This window comes from Sus scrofa, chromosome 15, assembly GCF_054392235.1.
Source record: "Sus scrofa isolate SSC_HxYL_T2T_F1_AM1 chromosome 15, Sscrofa_HxYL_maternal_Yorkshire_Landrace_v2.0, whole genome shotgun sequence".
In the NCBI taxonomy this organism is placed as follows: domain Eukaryota; kingdom Metazoa; phylum Chordata; class Mammalia; order Artiodactyla; family Suidae; genus Sus; species Sus scrofa.
In genome coordinates this window covers 113,976,547-114,004,130 of record NC_139397.1, presented here as the reverse complement: position 1 = coordinate 114,004,130, position 27,584 = coordinate 113,976,547, and the positions used below count along the sequence as shown (strand labels likewise).

Here is a 27,584-nt window from a genome sequence, read left to right as displayed (position 1 = left end):
AAAAAATATCAGAGGCTTTTTATCTCAAGATAAGTGAGAACAGAGACCCGTTTAGAATTTTTGAGGGCTGGAGCTCTGAAAAGATTATGATTCTTCATGTACTGGTCAAATAAAGTCAATATCAAGCCATAAACTGCAAAATGCACCACTTGCATCCATACTTCATTAAAAGCTTTTCCCCAGTTACTTTTTTGCTTATAGAAATTTGGATACATTTATCTTTGCTGAGCTTTCTTCAGTTTTTTGTATCCCTGCTTCTTTGGTGTCCATTGAGGAATTAGTCAAAGATGGGCAAAAGACCTTATCTTAGACATTCATTTTCCTTGATCAGCTCTCATCCTAAGGCCTTGGACACAATAGCTACTTCATAAATGGCTTCAGGATAGGGATGGACAGCAATGATGGAGCACTCATAAAACTGGCTGATGATCAGAAGATGTCAACAAAGTTTTAAATCTTTAATGCTTTACTGGACAAAGATTGTGACTATTCTCAAATGTATGTTATTAGCACCTTTGAAATTGCTAATTTATAACATTCACCCTTCACTCCTCCTTGGTAGGCAATCACTACATCATGTATCTTTAATACAAGGGAAAAAACAGGACTTCCTCTACATGTGGATACACCCGAAAGAGTCACTGGATGTTGGCTGGCGAATGATCTCCTTCCTTTTTTTTCTTCCTGAGTACACATTTTCAGTAAATGCTAAAGCCTTTATTTAATTAATTTTTAAAATCATTTGGCCACACCCACAGCATATGGAAGTTCCCTGGGGCCAGGGATCAAATCCAAGCCATAGCTTCCACTTACACCACAGCTGAAGCAAAGCTGGATCTTTAACCCACTGCCTCAGCATGCCCCAGCCACAGAGAGATCCTCAGGTCCTTAGCCGATTGCACCACAACGGGAACGCTCCAAAGCCTTTGTTTTAAATTTTGAGTCCTTGGTCTAATTTTTCCCAATCTATATAGCTATGAGGGTATATAATGTGTATGTGTGGTTTTTTGTTTGAGTATTGCTTTTTTTAAAATGAGTGACTAAAACATCTTTACTTTGATGAAATTCTTTTGCAGTATTACAGGTATATTCACAATGTCTTCGGATCCTTTCATTTTCATGGAACAATAAAGAAAGTCTCTGAGAAAAAACACAATATAAATAAAAGTACTGTGTGTTCATTTTGCCTCATTTGAAGCTTGATAATAAGTTATTTTATAAAGCCAAGTGTTTTCTTTTCAGGGCCAAATTGAGAGCTAAAGCATGCTATTAATGGGTTACCTTAAACTTTAGAGAGGTAGAGCCAAAAATCCTTAAGACTCTATGTGTAGAGAACTCGTTATTTGCTTCACCGTAAATACTTGGTTTAACATGGCTTCTCTTCTTTAAAGAAATGTATACTGTACTCAAAAGAATACATTTAGTTATTCAAAAATGCAACATTAATATTAAATTATCTACCTAGATAATTTATATAATACTGGGCAAGGCTGGAGTGTCTAGGGTTGGTGAGGGACAACAAAGAAACTATGTTCTTATAAAAACTTGTAAGGTCACTAAAGTAATTCTTAACCAACCTTAAACAGAAGTATTAATATTTTAATACTGCAACTTACACTTAGGGGAAAAATCAGATTATTGATGAAATACAACATATCAAACCAATCCTGTAATGAAAACACGTGCTCCTGTCTCATCTGGCAGAATGGCTCTGAATACAACAGACTCTTTTATCAAATGGATTGCAAATTCTATCTGAAAGTGACATCATTCCTTAAGGCACACACTTTCACTTCCCCCTTACTTTTCTTGTATCTTTGCAATTATATTTTCTGGGTTATGATTTAGGCTTCCTAATCTCTGCTATTGTTCTTTTTGCTCATTCTCAAACCCAGACATCATGAGTGATGTCCAAACTTTCTTTTGGCTTTTATTTACAAGTTACTTTTTTTTCTTTGCCATTTCTTGGGCCGCTCCCGCGGCATATGGAGGTTCCCAGGCTAGGGGTCCAATCGGAGCTGTAGCCACCAGCCTACACCAGAGCCACAGCAACGTGGGATCTGAGCCGCATCTGCAACCTACACCACAGCTCACGGCAACGCCAGATCATTAACCCACTGAGCAAGGGCAGGGACCGAACCCGCAATCTCATGGTTCCTAGTCGGATTCGTTAACCACTGCGCCACGACGGGAACTCCTACAAGTTACTTTATCACATTCACCACAATTTCTCTTTCAAACACTTGAGTTCTCCTTAAACCCTCTGTCCTTAAAATATCATGTTGACCTGTGTCTGGAAGGACAGCTGACTACTAACAGCTTTGGTGTTGTTCTCTAACTGTCTCAAATTAAAAAGCTCACTTTAGTAAATCTACCTAACCCCAAACAGTTCTGGGAATGTTGGAAAGCCTCAGTTTTCTGTAAAATGTTCCTTATATTACAAAGTATCTATGAAGATTTAACAGGATAATATTTATAAAGTATCCAGAATATTTTCCTATGGATGGGAAGTTGGTCATTGGATTTACCATGGTCCCAGGTAATTGTTCTATAAAAACACAATTAATTTTGGAATGCTCTGGATCCCTGCCCCCATCCCTTATGGGGTCAAGGAGTCATCCCCATTCATGCAGTTTAAAAACCCACCCATTAATATCTACCTTTCAAAGCCAAACTGTGTTCCAATGCTGGGTCACTTCATACTTTTTTGCTACAACTTTAGTCTAGTTAGTCTGCACATCTCTGAATTGCTGCAAATCTTACCAGTAAAATAATCTTTCCAATTGTGCTGGCCCTGCAACTTTTCTCCTTAATCCTATCTTCTGCGACTGCCACATTCTCTATCAGGAGAATTGGATCAAGTGACATAGGAATATTTCAAAGCATCTGTAAATAAAGATAATGGGAGAAATATGTTTTTATATCCCACAGGTAGCTTCTAAACCAGTATGGTTGACTTCTCCAAAAACAGACACAGCTCTGTGCTCCTATGCTGAGTTTGGTACAAAGGACACTAACCCCATCAGAGTACCTTCAAAGAAATCAAAGAACTCACAATCCATATGGCTATCATTTCCAATTCTAACTATGCCTTTAAAAAACATTCAGCTAATCTCTACACATGTATTCTGGCAGCAAGTATTTTGCATTACTAAACATCTAAAAATACATGGTATATCTACATGTATTACATAAACAGACTACCCCAATGATGTATATTCTGGTTTTGCCTATCTGAGCAATTACAATGAGTCACTCTCTTATTAAAATAAATCTGCAATAACTACCATCATGCTGTCACATTCACTAGTGACAGACAACAGAGAGTCAAAAGGAAATAAGCCCAATGAATAAATTATATCTTGAAGGATTTTGAGACAAATTAAAACTACAGACAGTCTGTGTTCTCTTTGAAAAATATTTAATCCAGACTCTTGAATTTCCTACTTATTTTTGGAGCAGGGACTCTCCAGTCCCCTGTACTGATCTTTGAGATATCAGACTCAGGCAGGAATTTAGGAGGAAACAGATGAGGGATCCAGGAAATGGGGACTATGGCAAGGGGCAGGTTTTCAAGAAGGTGGGTTAAGAGTTCCCGTCATGGCACAGCAGAAATGAATCCGACTAGGAACCATGAGGTTGCAGGTTCGATCCCTGGCCTTGTTCAGTAGGTTAGGATCCAGAGTGGTCATGAACTGTGGTGTAGGTTGCAGATGCAGCTCGTATCTGGCATTGCTGTGGCCGTGGCTGGGCCAGCAGCTGTAGCTCCAATTTGACCTCTAGCTTGGGAACCTCCATATGCTGGGGTGTGGCCCTACAAACAAAAAAAAAAAGAATGTGGGTTTTAGCTAGGTGCTCAGTACCTGATAAAGGGCCACACTCGGTCAATTTTGGATATTTTCCCTCTTCTGTTTTGCTCACCCCCGTATCTCCAAATAATGTCACATGTGTATTGTTCCAAAATAGTTATTGAATGAATGAATGAATGGCTCTTGAAGTGGCACTGATTGTGGAGATGACCTTCTAGAATAGGGATCTTATGGCAGCAACCTGCACAAGATTTGTGGTGGACTTTTGATGATAGGATCAGGAACTGGATTCTTAAGTACAGTGTGCTTGCTAAATAGAGGATTTCCTAAGTAGCTCTCCATGCTTTAGAGATTCATAGACAGAAGATTTCACAACCTCCAGATAATGTGAACCACCAAATTTAACTTTCATCTCAGGAAGTTCTGCCCCATTATCTCATATTTATCAATTTACAATATACTCCCTTTCTGAACTCGGGGCAAATTTTTATTTCCTTAGTGCAATTGTCTATTGTGAATGGAGTCACCGTTTGTTCTTCTGTTCTCCAAGCCAACTCAAGTATACTTTTGTGCCTCAGCTATTATTTCTAATCCTTTAATTATCTGTCTTGCCCTCTGAATGTTCTCCAGGATTATGCCTAAAGTTCTGGAACCAGGTTTGGACACAATATGCTGGGAATGGCAAGTGGAACTAATGCTAAATTATTATTGTAAGATCACCACATGTTTCCTATTCTAGTTTATGAAGACTTGTATCAGCTTTTGCTGTTCTTATTGTTACATGCTGCATTCGCAAGTCATCTTTCCCTACAGTTTCAGGGTCAGTCATCTTTTATATTAGGAATTCATAGACCCAACTGGTCATTCTCTATCTCCTGTATTTCTTTTCTCAGGTAATTACCTCATAGACGTCAACATTAAATCTTCTCTTTATTCCCAAACACATCATAGTCTTAGCCCAGTGCTAGGCAAATTCAGAGTTCAAATATAGTATTTATATCTAAAAGCTAAAACTAAACTCATTCTTTTGTCTTTTCATCCCCAAATATGTTCTTCTACCTAAGTTCTCTGTCTTGGTCTCAGCATCCAGTTTGGGTATTCAAACTATGTGCTCAAATTTGAGGGAATCAATACTTTTTTATTCTATCTTCTCCTTTCCTATGGATAGTTCATTGATTTCCACACCTTGGTGAGTTTACCTCTTGAATAGGGCCCGTACTCTACTACCTGGGTTCAGGTATTCAACATCTCTGGATTGGACCATAATTGCTTTTCATTTCTCTTCTTTAATCCATAATGCCCTTTCCAGAAACACTCATCAAGTCACTACATGCCTTTAAAAACCACACTGTGTCCATTGTTTAATAAGCATTCAAGACTCTAACATCACCTGCCTTTTGGAGCCCCCTCTCTTGCCACTTTTCTTCCTCCTCTATTCCTCCCAAATCAAATCCTACACATTGCAAATATATCAATTTGAGTTAATTGGAAGTGGCTGCCTGAAACAATGTTTCAAGGAAAACTGCTGTGACAGATTGGCCATGTCTACCATGAAGAGTTGGTGGTAACAAAATGGAAATTGTGGCCATCTTGCTACACAAATTGAATGTTTAAATTTCCCTAACCATTCATTTGTTTTGGTACTCCATGTCTTCTTATTTCCCTTGGACTCGAGTCATGCTTCCCTTCCTCAGTGCTCTCACAGTTATCTTTTTAAAGTGGCATTTAATATATGGTATTTTGATAGTGGATGGGCATGCAAAAACATGTATAAGATCAAAGGCTTAAATGTAAAAAAGCAGAATTATAAATGTTTTAGAATGTAACATGGAAGAATTCATTTATAGTTTTGGAGTGGGGAAGGCTATTCTAACTATGACTAAAATATGGAAATCATAACAGGAAATATTGGTAAGTTTAACTCTGTCAAATCAAAAATTAACTGGAAGGTAAAAACAAACAAGCAAACAACAACTAATAAACAAAAACCTGCACAACACTATAAGCAAATACAAAAGACTAGGAGACTTACTAGCAACTCATACCAAAAAAGTATAATACCTTTAAAACACAAAGAGCTTCTAGAAATCAATAAGAAAAGTACCAAAAACCAAGTATAAAAATGGGCAAACAAAGTTTTACAGGAAAAATATACATAAATGGCTCTTAAACAAAGAAAACAAAGTTTTACAGGAAAAATATACATAAATGGCTCTTAAACATATAAGATGTTCAACTTCGGGAGTTCCCATCATGTTGTAGCAGAAATGAATCTGACTAGGAATCATGAGGTTGTAGGTTTGATCCATGGTCTCGCTCAGTGGGTTAAAGATCTGGCCTTGCCTTGAGCTGTGGTGTAGGTCACAGATGTGGCTCAGATGTGGCATTGCTGTGGCTATGGTGTAGGCCAGAAACTACAGCTCCTATTGGACCTGTAGCCTGGGAACCACCATACGCCACAGGTGCAACCCTAAAAAGACAAAAGACAAAAAAAAAAAAAAAAAAAAAAAAAAAAAAAAACACAGATGTTCAATTTCAGTCATAAGAGAAATCCAAAACTATTAAGATCTGAAAAACATTAAAAGTGTGATAAAACACTTTTAGGTAGGCATTAGGGAAAAGGGGTCTCATATATTGCTGGTGAGAATGTAAAATGATACACTGCTTATGGAAGGAAATCTAATAATATCTCTCAAGGAGCTCCTGTCGTGGCTCAGCAGTTAACAAACCCAACTAGGATCCGTGAGGACATGGGTTCAATCCCTGGCCTCACTCAGTAGGTTAAGGATCTGGAGTGAGCTGTGGTTTAGGCTGCAGATGCAGCTCAGATCCTGCATTGCTGTGGCTGTGGCTGTGGCTGTGGCCGGAAGCTACAGTTCTGATTCAACCCCTAGCCTGGGAACTTCCATATGCTGCTAATGAGGCCCTAAAAAAGCAAACAAACAAACAAAAAACCCTCAAAATTACAAATACCTATACTTATGAATCAACAATTTCTCTTCTGGTAAATGATCCTACAGATATGCTTACATATGTGAAAAATGTCTAAAGGACAAGATTATTCATTGTGGCATTGTTTGCAATAGCAAAATTTTGTAAACGACCCAACTACTGGGAATATACAAGTTAATATCTGTACACAATAGAATAATGTTCAGCTTTAAGAGAAGTGTTTTCTTACAAAAAATAAGAGGAATGTCTCTCTGTACTGAAATGAGAATACAAAATAAATTAAGGGGGTAAAGGCACAGCTCAGAGGTGAAAATATAGTTCTTAATGTTCATTTGCTTGAACATGCTTGAAGAGACTGAAAGGATACGTGAGACGCTAATAATAGTTAGCACTTCTCTGGGGACCTAGGTGGATGGAAGCTAGAGGTAGGAAGTTACTTTTTTTTTTTAAGGGCTGCAGGTGCAGCATATGGAAATTCCCAGGCTAGGGGTCAAATCAGAGCTACAGCTCCCAGACACTACAGCCTGGTCTGGGACCTACACCACAGCTCACAGCAACCCTGGATCCTTAACCCACTGAGTGGGGCCAGGGATCAAACCCATGTCCTCATGGATGCTAGTAGGGTTAATTTCCGCTGAGCCACAATGGGAACTCTGAAGATTTTTTTAATTAAAGAAATTTTAATTTATTTTAAAAATCATGCAAACGCTACAGTTTTCTCTATCTGGAATGTTATTTACCCTCATTCCCCATCTCGCCCTAGATATACATGCTTCACATCTTAATCATTTCCTCAAAAAGATTTTCCTCCATCTGGAAAAGTTCAGATTCCCTCAAGTTTCAGTTGAACTCTTCTGTTAGTTTTTTGTAAATTATTTGTGGATATCTGTATCCCTCCTTTGACTGTGAAGCTCCCAGAAGCAGAGAGGAACAAGTCTGCTTTTGCAGGCCTCACCAGAGCCCAACCTGCTTGGCACATCAGCAGGAGGTGAATGTTTGTGGAGTGAAGACATCACGGTCAGGGCACTGTGGGGGCGGGTCACTGCCTGGGAAACCACAGGGAAAGATAACAGTGGTGAGACAATGTCTGCCTTTAGGTAGTTTATCAACTAGGGAGGTTAATATAAATACACACATATCAGGCAGAATGTGGTCATTGCCTTAAGAGTTACGAATAAAGCTGTATGGGATTTAGAGCAAAGTGACTGCCAGAAGAATTTTTAATATGTATTTGAAAAATGCAGTAATACCTGAAGAGTTTTGAAAAACTGATATGACTTCCTCAAAAAAGGGCAGGGTATTTAAAGCAGAAAATCATATGCCTGCAGGGGCCAGGGAAGTGATGCCTGTAAATGAATGGATTGCCAAGAGGAAACCGACTAAAGACAAGATCTAGAGGTTTTTCAACTTGGCCGCATACTAACACCACCTGGGAGATTTAAAAAATCCCGAGACCAGGCCATAACTTAGGCCAATTCAATTAGAAACTCGGGGTGAGGAAGGAAATAGGAGGATAAAATGGAGGAGGAATCCAGGCACCTACAGTTTTAAAAACTGCCCAGGTAATAGCAGTGTGCACCAGCATCACCTGTAACTTAAAATGAAGAATCAGAATCTGCAATGTGAAAAAACATCTCTTATAACTCTTGCATACTATCTCAAATTAGAAAAGTTCTGCTCTAGAGAACTTTGTCCTTTTCCCAGGCAGCGACAATTCATTAACTGCTATCAGCATTTCCCTGAGGGAATGCATACCCCTTAGTTGGAGATGTTCTAATTCTTCCAATTATTCTGCTGGCCACAATGCAAATAAGGGAAATCAGGTGGAAACTATCAAAAGGTGACTTGGGCCTCCCAATTGTCTACAGAGGGAATGGTGAATTAGTGCCGTTTGCCTAAGGCTGAGATTGTTTTAAGCAGAAGTTTTTTAATATGGAATTTTGGTAGTTACTTAAACTTTCCCGAGCAGCTAAACCATGCCTATCAGCAATATCTTACAGCAAAGTTCAATACGTAACTGCTCTCACTGAAGTGAGCAGGCATTTTGGAGTACCACCAGCTCAGGAATCCTCCCTCCCATCTCCCTTAAGCAAAGGTTAAAGGGGATACTAAAAATAAAGATAGGAAGGTGTGGAGGGCTTGGAATGCTAGAGTGAAATTTATTTACTTAATTTGGACAATGTCAAGTCACTTAATATTTTTGAAGTCAGGGTTATAACTACAATACAAACAAAAAAGAAAACTTGTTCCCTCATGATCTGGTTAGAAACATAACTCATACCAAAGAAAGAGTTGAAAAATTTTATCCAACAAATGCTTATTGAGCTCCTACTATGTATCAGGTGCTATTCCATGTCCTTTAACTTCATTCCTCCAGTGGTAATCCTAGTCAGCCAGCCTCCTGGAAAACTGATGTCATTACTCCTGAAATGATCTCAGAAGATAAAAGTGTGGATGAGTCAGAACGGCCCACGGCTTCAACTAGACACTCTCAGCAGCTCAGTGGCCTCTCTTTGAATATCAAGGACCATTGAGATTGGGGACCAAACACAGGGAGGGGGGGAAGTGCAGAACAAGTGAAAATACACCTCAGAAGATCTTTCTCTACTTTGCTACAGGGTTTGACAAGTTACAAAATTTTAAATGGCAATACTAGGATGTGGCTTTCAAAAAATAATAAATATCAGCAACTATTTTCTCTTGTTCCCACAACCCAAGTTAAGTTGTTAGTGCATGTTAGCGCATGAGTCATGTTTTTATCCACCTCTGCTGAACTATATAAAATCACTCTATGTATAAATGTACAGATTAATTACAAATGAAAAAAATCAGCCTAAAGCTTTAATCTCTTGAACCTTGATTGCACTAAAACATGCACATTTGTGAAACACACTAGGTATTTCTTATAAACAATCAAAAATTAAAAAATTCACAAAATGAGTTTTTTAAAAAGAAATTTCTAGCGCTTTTGAAATTTTAAATGCTCAAAGAATATAATCACAGGGAACAGCTTACTATCCCTTTATTATTTTAGAGCATGCATTTATTTTTGCTTTGAGAGTAAGGAAGGAAAAGAAAAATAATGTCATGTATCAGACAAGGCACATAGGACAAAAAGGGGGAAAAAAATCTCCTTTTGAGCTAAAAGGAAAGAGAAAAAAATCGCTATTATCAAGGCAGAAGAAAGGCATCTCTGAAGAAGCAATAAATATTTTCCCAGCAGTGAGCTGGTGGGCTGTCGGGGAAGGAGGATGGAAGGGTACCCGGTGAGGAAGCACATTGCTCAAGGCCCCTATGAACATAACTTCGATTTATAGAACAAATCAATCCACTTACAGGACACGTTTAACCTCACCTGTTGGTCCCTTTCTCCATCTCTGAATGAATGGGGAAGGCTTTCAGCTTGCCGGCTGCCTCCCACCACAGGAATGTGTGCTATCTGCTGAGTTGTTTTGAAACCCAGAGCACTTAAAGGAGCTGTGGCAACAGGTTTCTCTTTCTCCCTAACACCGAGCCAATTGTAAATCTGAATGCAGACCTCGAATGAGTTCAACTCTGTACCAGGAATTTAAAACCAGCTCTAGCTAGAGTGTTGTTGTTGTTTATTAATAGAATCACAATTTATATTTTTATCACTTCAGCCTTTTTGAGCCCAGACCTACAGAGCTAACAAAGGACTATTTCCTGACAACTTAATACAAAGCACGTTTTAAGGAAAGCCTGAAAGTTGGCCTTGGTGTGTTGGTTAAGACAGAGAACTCTCCCAGATGGAGCTGCTAATGTGGTTTTTAAAGAAAACTCAGGAGACTCAAAAATGTCCTTCCAAGCAATGTAACAAATGCCAAGCTCTTTATATATTTAACTAATGCAGTTCTGTGACCACTGCACTTCAACCCAAGTATTTATCTTTTCTCTTTCAACTTTGGCCTATATACTTGCCATCCTGTGTGTAAATAAAGCTGTTTCCAGCAAAACACTCATTGAAGCTTCACTCGTTCAGCCCTAAATGGTGGGGTGGAGGGGGAGGGGAGGGATTTCATAGGCAAGTTCTAACTAATCATATTTTCAACTTCTACCTATGATTATTAAAACCCTGAAACTGACAGGTTTTTTTTCTTTCTTTTTTTTTAGATTAACTCTTTTTGATTAAAGAGTTGATGTTCGGAATTTGGCTTGCCATGATTGCGCAGTCTTTTGTCACTTCACATATCATTTGCAATTTATTCCACAGTACCAAGTGGCATCTCTTAAGAGGTTCTGTGGCTTGATGTAATTTGATTTCTCAGGAAGACTCTCAAACTTCAGTTGACATGAACTTAATTGAAAATAACTAGACTCTGATTTCCAACACTGAGCGATGATGTTACAAAAATATATATATTTTCCCATAACCAAATAACACAATTAAAAATAAGCCAACATTCCAAAAATGAACACAATACAAAAACCCTCCTTAATATTAATGAAAGGCAAATCTCCATTAAAAAAAATAAACTGCTGAAAAATAATTTGCTAATTACCATGCACTGATTATTTTAACTGACCAGTTTCTTAGATGATCTATATATAAAAACTAAAAAGGGATAGTGTTTAGATAATTGTCCAGATAACTTATTAATGTGGTAGGTGCTAGAGCTCAAAGAAATGTCTGATGGCTTTCCACATTTGAGGAACCAATTAAGTAACAACAAAAGCGGAAAAATCTAGGGGAAGTGGAATAAGGAATTAAAAGATCAAGAGTCAGCAAGGGAGCTTTACAAAACACTGTATACTTAAAACTGCATTTTGCTGTTTTCCTCAGTCTCTCTGGGATTTGTTCAAATGTTTGGACTCTTCGTGAAGTTAAAAAAACAAAAATCTTTTAGGAAAAATACTCAAAGTCAACCAACTTTCCTAAGGAACTTGGCTCTAGAAATTGCACTTGACACTGATTTTATCACATTTTAAAGGGATATGTCTAAGCTCTTTAAATAATTTCCAGAGGGCATGGAGTATTTCCAAAAGTGAGGCAAAGAAGTCTGTAATCATGTAAGCATTACTTATTTAGCCATGGCAAAGTAAGATGATCAAATACCTCTATAAAGTAGGAATTATGAGTTTAAGTTTTATACTAACATGCCTATGCATTTCCCTCCTTCTCCTTTGTTCCTTCCTCTTTTCCTTTCACCTTTCTATCTTTCCTTGCTCCCCCTCTCTTTTTTTTTTTTTTTTTTCTTTTAATTGAAAACAGGATTTTTATGTCTTTTGAGTTCTGGTATCAAAGTAACTTGAAGAATTAACCTGGAGCAAGATTAACTGGTGCCTATAAGCCCTCTCCACAATTCCATTCATCACAATCCTAGAGAAAGGCCTGGAGAAAATCAAGAATCCACAGTGGAGGAGTTCCCACTGTGACAGTGGGATAAGGATTTGGCATTGTGGAAGCTGTGGTGTACATCACAGCTGTGTCCTGGATTTGATCCCTGGCCTAGGACCCTCCATATGTTGCAGGTGTGGCAAAAAAAAAAAAAAAAAAAAGAAAGACAGGAAGGAAGGAAGGTTAGAAGGAAGAAAGGATGGATGAAAGAAAGAAAGAATCTACAGTGGAAATGTTTAAAGCAGCTTTACTCAAAACAGCCAAATAAGGAGTTTCCGTTGTGGCTCAGTGGTAACAAAACCAACTAGTATCCATGAGGTTGTGGGTTCAATCCCTGGCCTTGCTCAGTGGGTTAAGAATCGGTGTTGCCATGAGCTGTGATGTAGGTCACAGACACAGCTTGGATCTGGCGTTGCTGTGGCTGTGGCATTGGCTGGCAGCTGCAGCTCCGATTCAGTCCCTAACCTGGGCACTTCCATATGCTTCAGGTGCATCCCTAAAAAGCAAAAAGCCAAAAAAAAAAAAAAAAAAAGCTAAATAATAGAAGCAACACAAATATTCATCAATAGGGAAAGATAAATTGTGGTATATTCACACAATTGAATACTATAAAACAAAGGAAAAAATTATGGACACATGGAACAATATGAACAAACCTCACTGACTTAATTTTGATCAAAATAAACTATGTACCAATAAGAATAGCTCATTTTATATGAAGTTCAAAATTAGGCAAAATTCAGAAATCAGAAGAGTGTTTACCATAGAGGGGTTCTTGATTGGGAAAGGACACCAGGGAGCCTTCCCTGAGTGCTGAAAACATCCTAAGATCTTGTTCTAGTTGAAGTGTACAGGTATAGCAATATAAAAAATTTGCTGAGGTATAAACTTGATTTGTACAAATTGCTGTATTATGTTTTTTGCAATTTAAATTTTCTTAAATGAAATTAAAAGAAAATTCACAGAGGAGGAAGAAAAAAGCAAGTTAGAAAGCCTCCACCAACGAGTTACAACAAAATAATAGTGCCACTTTAAAAAATTCAGAAAGAAAAAAAAAAAGAAGAAGAAGTTGGAGTTCCCATCGTGGCTTAGTGTTTAACGAATCCAACTAGGAACCATGAGGTTGTGGGTTCCATCCCTGGCCTTGCTCAGTGGGTTAAGGATCCTGCCTTGCTGGTAAGCTGTGGTGTAGGTCGAAGATGCGGCTCAGATCCTGCATTGCGGTGGCTCTGGCATAGGCCAGCGGCTACAGCTCCAACTAGACCCCTAGTCTGGGAACCTCCATATGCCGAGGGATTGGCCCTAGAAAGTCAAAAGGGCAAAAAAAAAAAAAAAAAAAAAATCAGAAAGGGAATTCCTGTCGTGGCACAGCGGAAACGAATCTGACTGGGAACCATGAGGTTTCGGGTTCCATCCCTGGCCTTGCTCAGTGGGTTAAGGATTGCAGTGAGCTGTGGTGTAGGCTGCAGACATGGCTCAGATCCTGAGTTGCTGTGGCTATGATGTAGGCAGTCGGCTGTAGCTCCAATTGGACCCCTAGCCTGGGAACCTCCATATGACACTGGTATGGCCTTAAAAATACAAAAGGCAAAAAAAATAAAAATAAAAATAAAATAAATAATAAAAAATTCAGAAAAATAACCCTTCATCCAGGGGATGACCAGCCTGCTTTGCTTTTCAAAAGCATTGAAAAGCAAAAAGATCATTGGGCATGGAATGTGGAAAGAGAAGAGGTAAAGAATGACAATGTCTCCTCCCTAGACTATGAGGGTTTGGGGAATTCAGTTATTTCAGAATTTCCTGATTAGGGACACCCTTCTGTTTCCTCCATCACTGTAGGGAGTAACCTGGTTCTCTTCCCAGGGAGACTGTGGCAAAGAGTGGCCAGGAGACAAAGAGGAAACCAATTATCTGGGTTCAGGTAGAGAATTAAAGTTTATCCTCAAGTTTACTTTATGGTCCAACACTGTTCAACAGAATAGGAAAGGAAGCAGGGCTGTGGGCAGAAGGGCCATCTAGGAATGAAAGGACTTGGCTTTGTTTTCACTTAGTGAAAAAGTGCACATTGGTTCTGGTAGATTGGGAGCTGAAGGGTGAGAAACTCCAATATTTATTTCTATGCAAACCTTACTGGTTTAATTTATGACTCTTTTTTTTAAATTTTTTTTTTTCTTTTCTGAATAGAACCCTGGCAAAACAAATCCCTATCTCCTTAGCCACTTTTCTCCAGGCATTTTAGAACACACTATAAATACTTTTCTCCTGTTCTCCCAGGGGACAACCCCAGCAGTAGCTGATCATTTGTTTCTTTTTTTTGGCCACACCCAGTTCTGGGGCCAGGGACTGAACCTGCACTATAGCTGTAAACAGAGTTACAGCGGTGACAACCCCTGATCCTTAACCTGCTGAGCTGCCATTTCTGACAGCAGAAACAGTGACTGGTGATGAATGTATGAAGTGTTGTGGCTTGGCTCTTGAGCTTCATGCTCTGGCATTCCTACATTGTCTTTGAATTTTGAACAACTAGACTGCTGCCTCATTTACCACCCAAATTAATGCCAATTACAACCTGGTTCCATTTATGAAATTATTTTAAAATTCTTGGGCAAAATTAATGAAGGAAATTATGCACAATGCTAACGCCGAGCATTTCATTTAAATCACATATACACTATGTATGGCTGATTCACTTTGCTGTACACTTGAAGCCAACACATTATGTCACCTATACTCCAATAAAACTCATTTAAAAATAATAAATAAAAAAAAATCACAAATATTGGGGGAGGCTAGACGGTTAGAGCTTATCTCTGTGATAGGTGTTTAACATGCATCATCACACTTAACCCTCTTGACATCTTTGTAAGCTAAAAATTAGCACCCCATTTTATAAGTGGAAATCTTAGTCTTCAAGTAACAAAAGTCCAAGTGTGAACAGCAGGATTCAAGCCCAGGACCATCTGACTCCAAAATCATTTGTCTCCTGACTACTTGGGCAAGGTGCCTATTCAATACACACAAGAGATTAATTAATCTTTCATCCCACGTAAAGAACATAAATGGTAAATTAAATCAGCAAAAATAGATGGTAATCTCCTTGGGGACAAAGGATGATTACGGCTCTTTTTCTGTGGCATAGAATAGTACCTCAATGTATTAGGTTCATACCTCTAAACAGTACATGAGAGATAGATGTTGACTTTCTTTTTTTAAGTTATACACACACAACACCCTTTCTCAAAACATGTGTAAGCATCTACAAAATTGAGATGGATTCAAATAACTGCAGAAAAAAAATAAAATTTACTCATTTAAGTAAAAAGTGAAACTAGTAAAAAGGATGGTTAAATGCCAAAAAACATTACCCAAAGAATTAACAACTTAGATACTGAATTACATCTGCTGGTCTTTTAAGCTTTCAAGGTACTTTGGCTAATATTTCTGTTATACCAGTAAAAACAAGCAAGCATGAAGACTTTCCAGGTATAACTGACCTTAAATGTTGAATCACTTCAGAGAAAAGAACATGCAAATACAAGATGTTCTGCTTATTCAAGATGAAAGCTAAATGAGCAGACTAAAATCCAACAGTTAGTAAAGTTTCACCCTTGATGACCAGTGCTTTACACCAAAGAGTTCAAAAGCCAGCTAATGCTTTTTCTTTACAGGACTTCCCTTCCTGCCCCCATTTCATTTTAGTTTCTCAAAAGCACTGAAGTAGATATAAATTTTTAATGCCTTATTCCTTCTGAAAGGTATAGTCTGAAATTAGTTTATTTACTTTCAAATTAAGTCAGAATTTGTTACTGAAAGAATTGTACCTGGGTCTTTAGTTGCTAATGATTCTTTGCAGTTAAAGACATGCAGAATTCCAAGGTGATGTGCTTTGCTACCTTTTAGTTTGCTGGGTGTTGAGAGTAATGAAGAATTTAATGTTATATCATAGAATAAAGGACTTCTTTCAATATTGGAGGCTCATCTATCTAGGTTTTCAAGTTTGTGATTGCTGTGTTTTTGCTTCAAACTTCTCTAGGATGAATTTGTGACTCTTAACGTACTCTCACGTAATCAATTAATTTCCACTAACTATAAACATTTCTGGTTAGGTCCATTTCTGAGCTTATAAGAAAGAAATCAGTATATCTTTCCTTCTAGATTTTGTCTTTCTGATTTTTTTTTCATGCTAGTTATTACAGTAAGAGGATATTCCTAAAATTTAAATAATGTATACCTATGCAGTGCAAATGTTTTCTTCATTATTCCAAAATGTTTACTCTCATTGTTTACTTCTGTGGTTCTCTACTACTTTTAGAGTAGTCATTATCTGTGAAAAAGAATGTCTGCATTGGCCCATTTTTAACCAAATACATCTTTTCAGTCATTCTGGGTTACTTTTGAGACTCTTCAACTAACTCCTTTTTTTTTTTTTAATCCCTTGTCCACATTGGTTCTTTAATCTGTCTTTGCACATAAATCTCCTTCCTAGTCCTGCTTCTCCATTTTTTATGTTTTCCATAGTCTTAGCATTGTCTTAATTTTAATTCACATTTTTTTTCTATTCCTTTAAATGAATTTACATTTGTCTTCTTTTTGATTGGCAACCACTTTATTCTATTTTAAAGTCTTTAGAAGTTTTAACTTTTGGTTCCCCTGAGTCCACTAGTGATGCCAGTTCATTAATACACCAAAAGTTTCTAGCATGGCACTGTCCCTGAATGTGACATTCCTGGTACATGTAGGGTAGAAGAGACTCAATGAAGACAATGTACCCACAAATGAAAGAGTAAAATAAATGTTCAACTTTTTAGCCTTTGCTAAGGAACTACACCATTTTTTAAAATTGGTAAATAAAACTTACCCTTTCAAGAAGATTTCAGTGGATGATTTAGGATCTTTACCTCTATTTCAGCTCAATCCAATGCATGTAAGAGTCGTAGGGTCCTGCCGGCTCCAGAGGCTGTGGAGACCACAAAAGGAAGGATAAAGGAAGGCCCTCCCTCTAAATTTACATTCATTTAGATCAGTTGGAGAGATAGGGCTTTCAAACCCCAAGCTTTATATAAAGTATTTGCTTGAAGAGTAAGTAGTAACAGTTTCCCCACTTTTAAAGCTTCAACTCTTCTTTTTATGCTGTATAACCCTCAGGGGTTCATATCCGACTTCCATATTTAATGTATTTTAATTCAGCCTTATAATGATCTGTATACGCATTCATGAGCTCATTTTCCCCTCAGGACTTATGCAGGTAGCAGAGACTAAATTGGCATTCTTTACTACTTCCTGGCCAGTGCAAGTCTGACTTCATGAATACCTTTATTTCTGCACTTGCATCCAAAAGTTTCAGAGAGTGTGATTACTTGACTAAATAAATATAACAAGGTCTTTTGAACGGATGCTCTTACACCACCATGACTATACTAAATTGGCAACACACACATCCTGGCTTTTCTGCTTTATCTGCTCCCTCCAACTTTTTGATTCCAGTGAGTGATCCCTTTGGAATCTCAAAAAGTTTGCATCACTTTCTCATGGTGTGAATTATGCCCTTACCTAAACTATACTTTCAGAGTAGTTTGTCTACATTATTGGCCCTCAGCCAAACAATGCCTTTTGCATTGGAAAAGAAAGAAAAGTATTTTCCCTTCCATTACTCTCTTCTTTTGGTGAGGGAAGTGGGGCTGGAATGGAGAAGCATGAGTGGGAGAGAGGCAATGCCGCAAACAGAAACCAGTGACACTTGATCCAATTCTGGTGTGCTGCCTTCAAGGAGGCCTTGGCCCAGAGAAATTCTCAATTGAAATGATATAATACACCACCTCCATCACCAACTCCATAGTACTCTCCTCCACCCCCACCACCAACTGCTAATTCTAAATAGTCTCCTCCTGCTCTATAATATCATTTCTGTACTGTTTCATCTTCCTGTTGATGCCACTAGTCTTTCTACTCTCTGTCTATAGCACCTAGCCTGGTCCTAGGCTTTTTTTTTTTTTTTTTTTTTTTTTTTTGTCTTTTTGCTATTTCTTGGGCCGCTCCCGCGGCATATGGAGGTTCCCAGGCTAGGGGTCCAATCGGAGCTGTAGTCTCTGGCCTACACCAGAGCCACAGCAACGCGGGATCCGAGCCGCGTCTGCAACCTACACCACAGCTCACGGCAACGCCGGATCGTTAACCCACCAAGCAAGCGCAGGGACCGAACCCGCAACCTCATGGTTCCTAGTCGGATTCGTTAACCACTGCGCCACGACGGGAACTCCTCCTAGGCTTTTGATAAATGTTTGCTAAACTGAAATTAATTGCTTAGCCTTACTCAGGATCATGTAGAAAACATTTATCTCAGTTGACATCTTTATCTTGACTGTACACCATTAAGGTATAGTGGCCAAAGACAACATAAAGAATAAGCAGCACAGTTGACTTTCAAATTGGAGAGTAAGAAATTTTCGTTTTTTTCCCTGAGAGTTCTATTTTTTTTTTTTTTTTCCTGAAAGATGAACCATTCTTAATGTGTTTGATGGTACAGGTCTCCAGGTACAGACAAAAACGGTTCTGTGATTTTCTTTTCTTTTTCTTTTTAGGGCTGCACCTGCGGCATATGGAAGTTCCCAGGCTAGGGGTTGAATAGCTACAGCTGCCGGCCTACCCCACATCCACAGCAACACCAGATCTGAGCTTCATCTGTGACCTACACCACAGCTCACAACAATGCTGGATCCTTAACCCACTGAGAGAGGCCAGGGATTGAACCCACAACATTGTGGTTCCTAGTCGGATTTGATTCTCTGCGCCACAACAGGAACTCCCAGTTCTGTGATTTTAAATACTTCTGCCTCGCATGGATAATAAGCAAGGGGAATTAAAATACATGGAGTACAACTCTCATAAGGGTACAAAATAAAATGCAGCTGAAGCTTGTGTTGTCTTCAGCCATATCTACATAGTACACATGATCATAAAATATTTGGTGCATCACTGGATTACATGTCTCCATGTCACCCCATATTCAGGTCTGGAAAAGCCACAGACAGTTGCGTCCATTTTCTTGTTTGCTGGGTCAAGGGAGACAGAGACATAGGAGAGGAACAGACCCTGCAGTGCTCCTCTGTCCCCTCCTCTGTGCCTGTGTTCTCTCCTGCCAAACTGTCACCAGGACACACAAGAATGGAAGTCCAGGTCCAGTGGGTGGGAGGACCATCTGTCAGATGGGTTTATGAAGGGAGGCAGGGGTAACTAGGATTCGAAACAGAAGTTCAAAATATTCCATTCTATCTGGGTCTTGCTATAAATAATCACAATTAGATTTTTAACCTCTTGGAGTCAACAGATTTATCACTACTCTTCCCTGTCAGTAGGCCTTCACACATGCTTAAATAATGAATTAAAAAAGTTATAATGCAACATGCATATTTTGAAATGTTATATATATCTTAAATAATTATCATAATGTTTTACCCAGCCATAAATATGAAGCACAGATATGTATGAAATTGGTTATGAAAAACTTTTTGATCATTTGGAATGAGAAAATTTAGTAAATGTTTCTGACATTAGGTTCAAGGAGCAGTTGCCTAGGGCACTAAGGGAGTGGCTGACATTCCCAGACTGCCAGGGCCCTGGGCCATCATACTAGCAGTTTCAAAACTGAAAGGCAAAGAAGATTGCAATTTTAAGGGATTATTAACATTTTGGGGAAAAAACACTCCACCAGACACTGGGCATTATTTGCCGTAGAGCTGTATAACCAGACCCTTTGTGCCTTGCTGAGGGTGAGGAAAGCTTGCATCTGACCCCAGGGTGTGGAAACCCTCTTATAGATAGATCTCCCCATGGTGTGGAGAGTAAGCACAAACAAGGAAGCAAAATAAGATAATGAACGTGGAGGCTGCAATTTGCCAGATTAGGACACAGGAAGAACCAGAAATCCTCCACTGGCCAGAAAGGTCAAATGTAAACTGGACCATTAGACCCAGGCTAAACAAGTTCTTAATAGAGGCTTGCATTTTGTATTTCTTGTTCCATCTCACTGTATTCAAGACAAAGGCATGTTTAATTATGTTTAAGAGTGTGATATTTGGGGTCAGGTAGACCTGGGTTCAAGTCTTGATATTGTCATTTATTATCTTAGTTATATGGCCATCACTACCTTCCCAACATCCAAGTCTCAGTTTCCTAAAGGATAAAATAAAATAATTACTCATTCTTCATAGGGTACTTGTTGTGCAGGTTGGATGACATAATGTATGTAAATAAAGCACTTAGCACAGTGCCTGGCATTCTCAGTGGATGTCAGCTAAAAACAAACAATGAAACATCAACTGCTCAGCATCTCTTATCTGCAAAAAAAGGCGACAGAGTAAAGGAAAAGCCCTGGTGGGATGGCATATCAATAGATGATGCCCCTCTGATCAAGAGCGGTACACTCTCTGTCCTCTTGTTATTTTAATCACTTTCATACCTCCCATCCTTGCTGCTCTCAGAGCTCCCTAAAGACATTCCTTCATTTAAGGAGTATTTATTAAATGCTAAGTCTGTGTCAAGTAACACAAGCTTTGTGTTATGGGTATATTTGCAAACACTTCATTGAGATAGTTGATAACATAGGTTATAAACAAGAAAAACACACAAATATAATAACTGTCACTTGCAGGAGGAAAAACCATGGGACTCTACTTTGGATGGGTTGACAGCAGAAAGACCTCTTTAAAGAAGGGAAGTTTAAGCTAAAAGGCCAAAGAAAGAGCAGACATGATTTCTTTCCACATCTCATATCCTTTCTCTGAAGCATTTGCAATAATTGCCAGACTTATTTGTCCTGTAACTTCCCTGTAATTACTGACCATCACAATTCAGAGGTGATCTCAAGAGCCATCCAGGACAGACAATTTCCTCCTAAGAATGACCTTAGGGTAATGGTCATAGATGTAGCTACAGGGCAGCCACATGCACACTTATGCAGGCTATTACTATGAAAGGACACTAGGCAGGCAGAATGCCCTGGCACAGGCCTGCACTCACCTGCCTCTGAGGAAGGGGTGCTTTTTTCACTTGGAGCCAAAATGTGTTGATGGCCCTGCGCAACCCCAAAATGAAAGCACACTCAAAAGTGGAAGATTTTGACTGACACTACAGACTCAGGGTGCCACTCTGGAACACCCCAACTTAATTCCTAAGTATAGATGGCATAGAGGACCCACATTTCTGTAGACTTGCACAATGATTCATCACCCGTTTTTCAAAGGAAGCATGTACTTCCTCCCCTTGGCAGCAGAAGGATCAGGGCTCATGATGGCTTTCCAGCTGAGTGGAGTTCTAGGCATTGGAGGGACTTGGGGAAAGGTAGCTTGGGCCCTGTTGCCCAAGTCCCCACATAACCCACTTCTTCCAGTAATTGTACCCACAAGGGGTCTCGATGGAGCAGTAATTGTCCTCAAAGCTGTGACTAAAGGCCTCCTTCTCATTCTCTCAAAAAGGGTAGTTCATGTTGGACTTGGCATGATTATTTTCCACACCAGAGCAGACTCATTCTTCCCAAATATCTAAAAACAAGTCACAAAAAATCCCTTTTGGGTTGTGGTAACCTGTGGGAGTAAGAAAAGAAGAAATAGCAAGGGGGAAAGTCTATGAGACCATGAGCTAAAGACAAGAGAATGTCAAGTTGATATTTGTACACTTACAGCCGTATCTAATTAAAATATTTCAAGGAGGTAGAGGATAGTTTTTACAAAGAACTGTGCTAAATTAGTTTCAATAGGTTTAACACCCCCCCCCCAAAAAAATCCACATATAGTATTCTCTTGGCTAGCTTTCTTACATATTAAAACTTAAAATTAAACAGATAAATTCTCAGGCTAAGACATGTTTTGGCCTAATTAGCAATACCTCAGACTAGCAAGCAGGACTCTATGATTTTAAAGATAGCACTTATACTTAAGGCAAGAACTAACAAAACTGGCTAGACTTGTTTTGTATCAAGGTTTCTTTAGAGGGAGTTAAAAAAGAAAAAGGTCTTAGTTTCTCAGAGCATTGAAATGACAGAAAACAGAGCTGGACATTAATCATGACCAAAAAAAATTGTTTTTTTTTTTTTTTTTTTGTCTTTTTAGGGCCACACCTGCAGCATATGGAAGTTCCCCGGATAGGGGTTGAATGGAAGCTGTAGTGGCTGGCCTACACCACAACCACAGCAGCATGGGATCTGAGCCACATCTGTGACCTACACCACACCTCATGGCAATGCTGAATCCTTAACCCACTGAGCAAGGCCAGGAATTGAACCCGAATCCTCCTGGATACTGGTTGGGGTTGTTAACTGCTGAGCCACGATGGAAACCCCAGTAGTGAACAAATTTCAGGTGGACTAATTTAGATTCATTAATTAAAAAAAATATAACTCTCCCACCACTTTTGGAGACTACACAAAACATTACTCTAGTTAATAGTTTTCATAATTACAAAGCAGTTAAAATTCCGATCCAGAAATCCTGGTATTCTGGCAGCCAGTGTATCTACAGTAATTTGAAGGATGTTGTGAAAGTGTCAAAATAAAATTAAAGTTGATTGGCCTGAATTTTGAAAGGAAATAAATATGAAATGTAACTTTTGGGGGGATGATGAGGCTCCTCTAAAAAAAGACTGATCATTTTGATTACAAGTAATACAGTTTTTATTCTTGGTTCACAAACATGACTAGTATCTCTTTTTAAAAAGTCAGATAAAGAAAGGAAAGCTGGAGTTCCCATCATGGCTCAGCGGAAATGAATCCAACCAGGAACCGTGAGGTTGAGGGTTTGATCCCTGGCCTCACTCAGTGGTTTAAGGATCTGGCATTGCCTTGAGCTGTGGTGTAGGTCGAAGGTGCAGCTTGGATCCCAAGTTGCTGTGACTGGTATAGGCTGGTAGCTGTAGCTCCAATTGGAGTCCTAGCCTGGGAAACTCCATATGATGTGGGTGCAGCCCTAAAAAGCAAAAAAAAAAAAAAAAAAGCAACTACTAAAGAATGTACTTATGACATAAAAATTTAAATGCTACCATCTCCCTTCCTTCTGTCCACCTCCCCTCCCAATCCTCAACTGCCCAACCTGAAATCAAACATGTAGTGACCCTCCTTAACTACATCTAATGCCTTTTCCTCCCAGTGTTTTCTTTCAGAACATTATTAAAAGGTAGTTTACATCTAGAAAGAAATTATAAGCAATCTCTTTAAGTTTAAATAACCAGGGATATGCAGTAAACCCCACAGCTATAGATTTAGAAATAACATAAAAGGGGGAAAATGAGATCTCAATGGCCTTTCAACTTACTCCTTAAACGAGATTGTTTGGAGAATGGTGAGATGTAGGCACTAGTTAAGACTTGAGATTATTCTTCAGCTAGCCCCATATTTAGAATTCTGAGTGGAAGATAAAAATAATAATCATAATCAAGGTATACATCATGTATTCAATCATGTATTCATTCATACAGCAAATATGTTTAGAGAATCAAAAGTTCTAGGTACTTGGAGTTCCCGTCGTGGCGCAGTGGTTAACGAATCCAACTAGGAACCATGAGGTCGCGGGTTCGGTCCCTGCCCTTTCTCAGTGGGTTAACGATCCGGCGTTGCCGTGAGCTGTGGTGTAGGTTGCAGACGTGGCTCGGATCCCGCGTTGCTGTGGCTCTGGCGTAGGCCGGTGGCTACAGCTCCGATTCAACCCCTAGCCTGGGAATCTCCATATGCCGCGGGAGCGGCCCAAGAAATAGCAACAACAACAACAACAAAAGACAAAAAGACAAAAAAAAAAAAAAAAAAAAAAGTTCTAGGTACTTGTGATGCCGTAGTAAACAAAAATCACCAGTGCTATCATTGACTTGACGTAATTGACATATATAGAGCACTCTACCCAGAAACAGCAGAATTCATGTTTTTTTCACTGTATGTGGAACATTCAAGAAAACACTTCAGATTTGGGGTTTAAAACAAATCTCAATATTTGGATAGAAATGCTATAAAATTGGGTTATGATGATCATTGTACAAATATAAATGTAATAAAATGCATTGAGTAAAAAAATCTTAATAAATTTAAAGGAGTTGAAAATAAAAATGTATATTTCTGACCATAATGAAAAGGAAATAACAATCAATTTTCTAGATATCTGGAAAATCTTCAAATATCTGGTTAAGCAACATATTTCCAAATAACACATGTAAAAAGAAAATACTTTGAAGTGAATAAAAATACAACATAGCAAAATTTATGTGATGCTGTTAAAACAGTGTTTGGTGAGAAATTTATAATAAAATGTTTACATTAGAAAAAAAGAAAAAAGGGAGTTCCCACTGTGGTGCAATAGGATTAGCGGTGTCTCTGCAGGTTGGATGGCCCTGCACAGTGGGTTAAAGGATCTCACATTGCTGCAGCTGCAGCATAGGTTGCAATTGCGGCTTGGATCTGATCCCTGCCTTGGGAACTCCATTTGCTGTGGGGCAGACAAAAGAGAAAGAAATAAAGAGAGAGAGAGAGAGAGAGAGAGAGAAGAAAGAGCTAAAGCTTGAAACATTAAGGAACCAAACTAACAATTAAAAAGACCAAATTAAACTCGAGGTAAACAGAAGGAAGAAAAAGAGAAAAGTAGAAAGAAAGTGGACAACAGAAGGAGAAAAATCAAAGAATCCAAAAGACTTTTTAGGAGTTCCCTTTGTGGAGCAGCAGAAACGAATCTGCCTAGGAATCATGAGGTTTCGGGTTGGATCCCTGGCCTTGCTTTGTGGTTAAGGATCTGGCATTGTTGTGCCTCTGGTATAGGCCAGTGGCTACAGCTCGGATTCAAACCCTAGCCTGGGAACCTCCATATGCTGCAGGTGCAGCCCTAAAAAGACCAAAAAAAAAGACAAAAGTCTTTTTAGATAAAGTGAACATCATTACTCATTAGGAAAAATGCACATTAAAATCACATAAATTACCATTATGATTCAAATAAAAAAAGATTAATAATGTCAAGTTTTGGTGATTATGTAGAATAACTGAAACTCTCATGTGTTGCCAGTGGGAAGCAAAATGGCAGAGCCACGTTGGAAAACTAAAGTTTCTTTCTTTTTTTTTTTTTGCCTTTTCTAGGGCCGCTTCCTGCGGCATATGGAGGTTCCCAGGCTAGGGGTCTAATCTGAGCTGTAGCCACCGCCCTACACCAGAGCCACAGCAATGTGGGATCCAAGCCTGAGACCTACACCACAGCTCACGGCAATGCCGGATCCTTAACCCACTGAACAAAGCCAGGGATCGAACCCACAACCTCATGGTTCCTAGTCGGATTCATTAACCACTGTGCCACGACGGGAACTCCTGGAAAACTAAAGTTTCTTTAAAAAAATAAGCATATATTTACCATACAACGCAGCAATCTTACTCATAGCTATCTATCTGAAGGCAACAAAAGCTTATATTCACACAGAGACTTGTGTGGGAATGTTCATAGAAACTTCTTTGTAATAGCGCCAACTCAAAATCCACCCAAATGTCCATTGACTGGTAAACCAACAAACAAACTGCAGTAAACCCATACAATGGAAAACTATTTCACAAAAGGGATAAGCTACTGATACATGTAACAATAAAAAAGAACAAGCTACTAGCTGTGGACAAATCTCAAAGCACTAAGCTGAGCCAAAGAAACCTGAGACAAAAGAATATATGCAATATGACTTGATTTATATGAAATTCTAAGAAGGCAGACTGTGGTGACAGCAAGATGAGTGGCCCTGCAGGGGCTAGGGAAGGGTAGGAAACTACAGAGGGCAGGAAGGAGGTCTTTGGGGGAGGTGATGGAAGTGTTCTGTATGTCGATTTGGGGAGCAGCTACAGGGCTTTATACATTTTTGAAAACTCTTCCAAATAGTCACTTAAAATTATTGGATTTTATTGTATGTAGATTGTACTTCAATAAATCTGCAAAAAAACAGAAGTTGTATGGATAACATGAAAAATCCACTCTAATCAATGGTACTTTTTTTCAACATGTTGCAGAATTGATTTCTGGCATTCTAGGAAAAGCTATCAAAACCTGTCTCTTCTTTTGAAAGCATCAGAATATTCATACTTAAAATTGAAGTAACATGGTTACTAAATAAAATGGGAAAAAGAAAGAAAAAAATGAACAATGAGAAAAAAATGAACAAAGAGAAAAGATAGTGTTTCAAGTCATAAACTAAGAATCGTATATATAATGAAAGAAAAAGCTTTATCTCGATCAGTGGGCAGAAGTAGAAAAGTCCAACCATATGGACAGGGCTCTGTGGGCAACTTTAAGTGTCGGGTTTGTGGCTGCCAGTAGTGTAGGCCATTTCCAGAAATTTAGCTGTATGTTGTATGAATGCATTATTCTGGAGATCTGATATTAATTAAATCTTGGGTTTTGCCACAAGCTTTGTGACATTCAGAGTTCTTCCTTCCTTCCTCAGGACACAGTGCAACCACTACATTCATATCCAAAAGACCCTGTTTCTTCCACTTCAGGATTAGACTTGTGTCCCGGTTTTTGGCAATTAGACCTGCAATTCCCTAAGGAATAAAAATTCTCCACACCTTTACAATGATCCTAACTTGCCTCGGCCACTTTACTGCTGCCCGGTACTCTCCTGATGATCTGCTGGGTCAGTTTTGCTACTCATGTCTGACGAAGCCACAGACTCTTGTGAAAGAGAACAGAGAAAAATCTAAAAGCCAGCGTATTGATTTTAAAAGTTTTATTTTCTAGAGTTCCTGTTGCGGCTCAGTGGGATATGAACCTGGAGTTGTCTTTCTGAGGATGCAGGTTTGATCTCTGGCCTTGCTCAGTGAGTTAAAAATCTAGCATTACTGAAAGCTGTGGCATAGGTTACAGATGTGGCTCAGATCTGGTGTAGCTGTGGCTGCGGCATAGGCCACAGCTGCAGCTCTGATTCGACCCATGGCCCAGAAACTTAACTTCTGCATGCCACATGTGCAGCCCCCCTCCAAGAAAACAAAATTGTTTGGGACTCAAGAAAAAGTACTGCAGATGGCCAAAAAACACATGAGAAGATGCTCAACATAGCTAAATATTAGAGAAATGCAAATCAAAACTACAATGAGATATCACCTTACACTAGTCAGATTGACCACCAACAAAAAAAATCTACAAAAAAATAAATGCTGGAGAGAGTGTGGAGAAAAGGAAACACTCTTACACTGTTGATGGGAATGTAAGCTGGTGCAACCACTATGGAGAACAGTAAGGAGGCTCCTTAAAAAACTAAATAGAGAACTACCATATAATCCAACAACACTACTCCTGGACATACTTCTGGAGAAAATCATAATTCACAAAGATACATGCACCTTAATGTTCACAGCAGTGCTAGCCAAAACATGGAAGCAAAATAAATGTCCATCAACAGAGGATTGGATAAAGATGTGGTACATATATACAATAGATTACTCAGGCACAAAAAGAATGAAATAATGCCATTTG

General features: G+C 38.9%; 1 protein-coding gene across 6 annotated transcripts in view; it reads right to left on the bottom strand.

The window, feature by feature from the left end:
* SLC39A10 (solute carrier family 39 member 10) overlaps positions 1-27,584 on the bottom strand; it is a 140,307-nt gene that overhangs the window by 96,110 nt on the left and 16,613 nt on the right. For 2 of the 6 annotated variants that reach the window (XM_085000272.1, XM_085000276.1), the window contains exons 2-3: positions 23,418-23,506; positions 16,976-17,074 (exon numbers count right to left, since the gene is read on the bottom strand). The gene's annotated coding sequence lies outside the window, so the exon portion shown is untranslated. Of the gene's footprint in view, positions 1-10,116; positions 10,192-16,975; positions 17,075-23,417; positions 23,507-27,584 lie in introns of those variants that run through there. The other 4 variants (XM_021075818.2, XM_021075824.2, XM_021075819.2 and 1 more) reach the window with 2 other exon arrangements.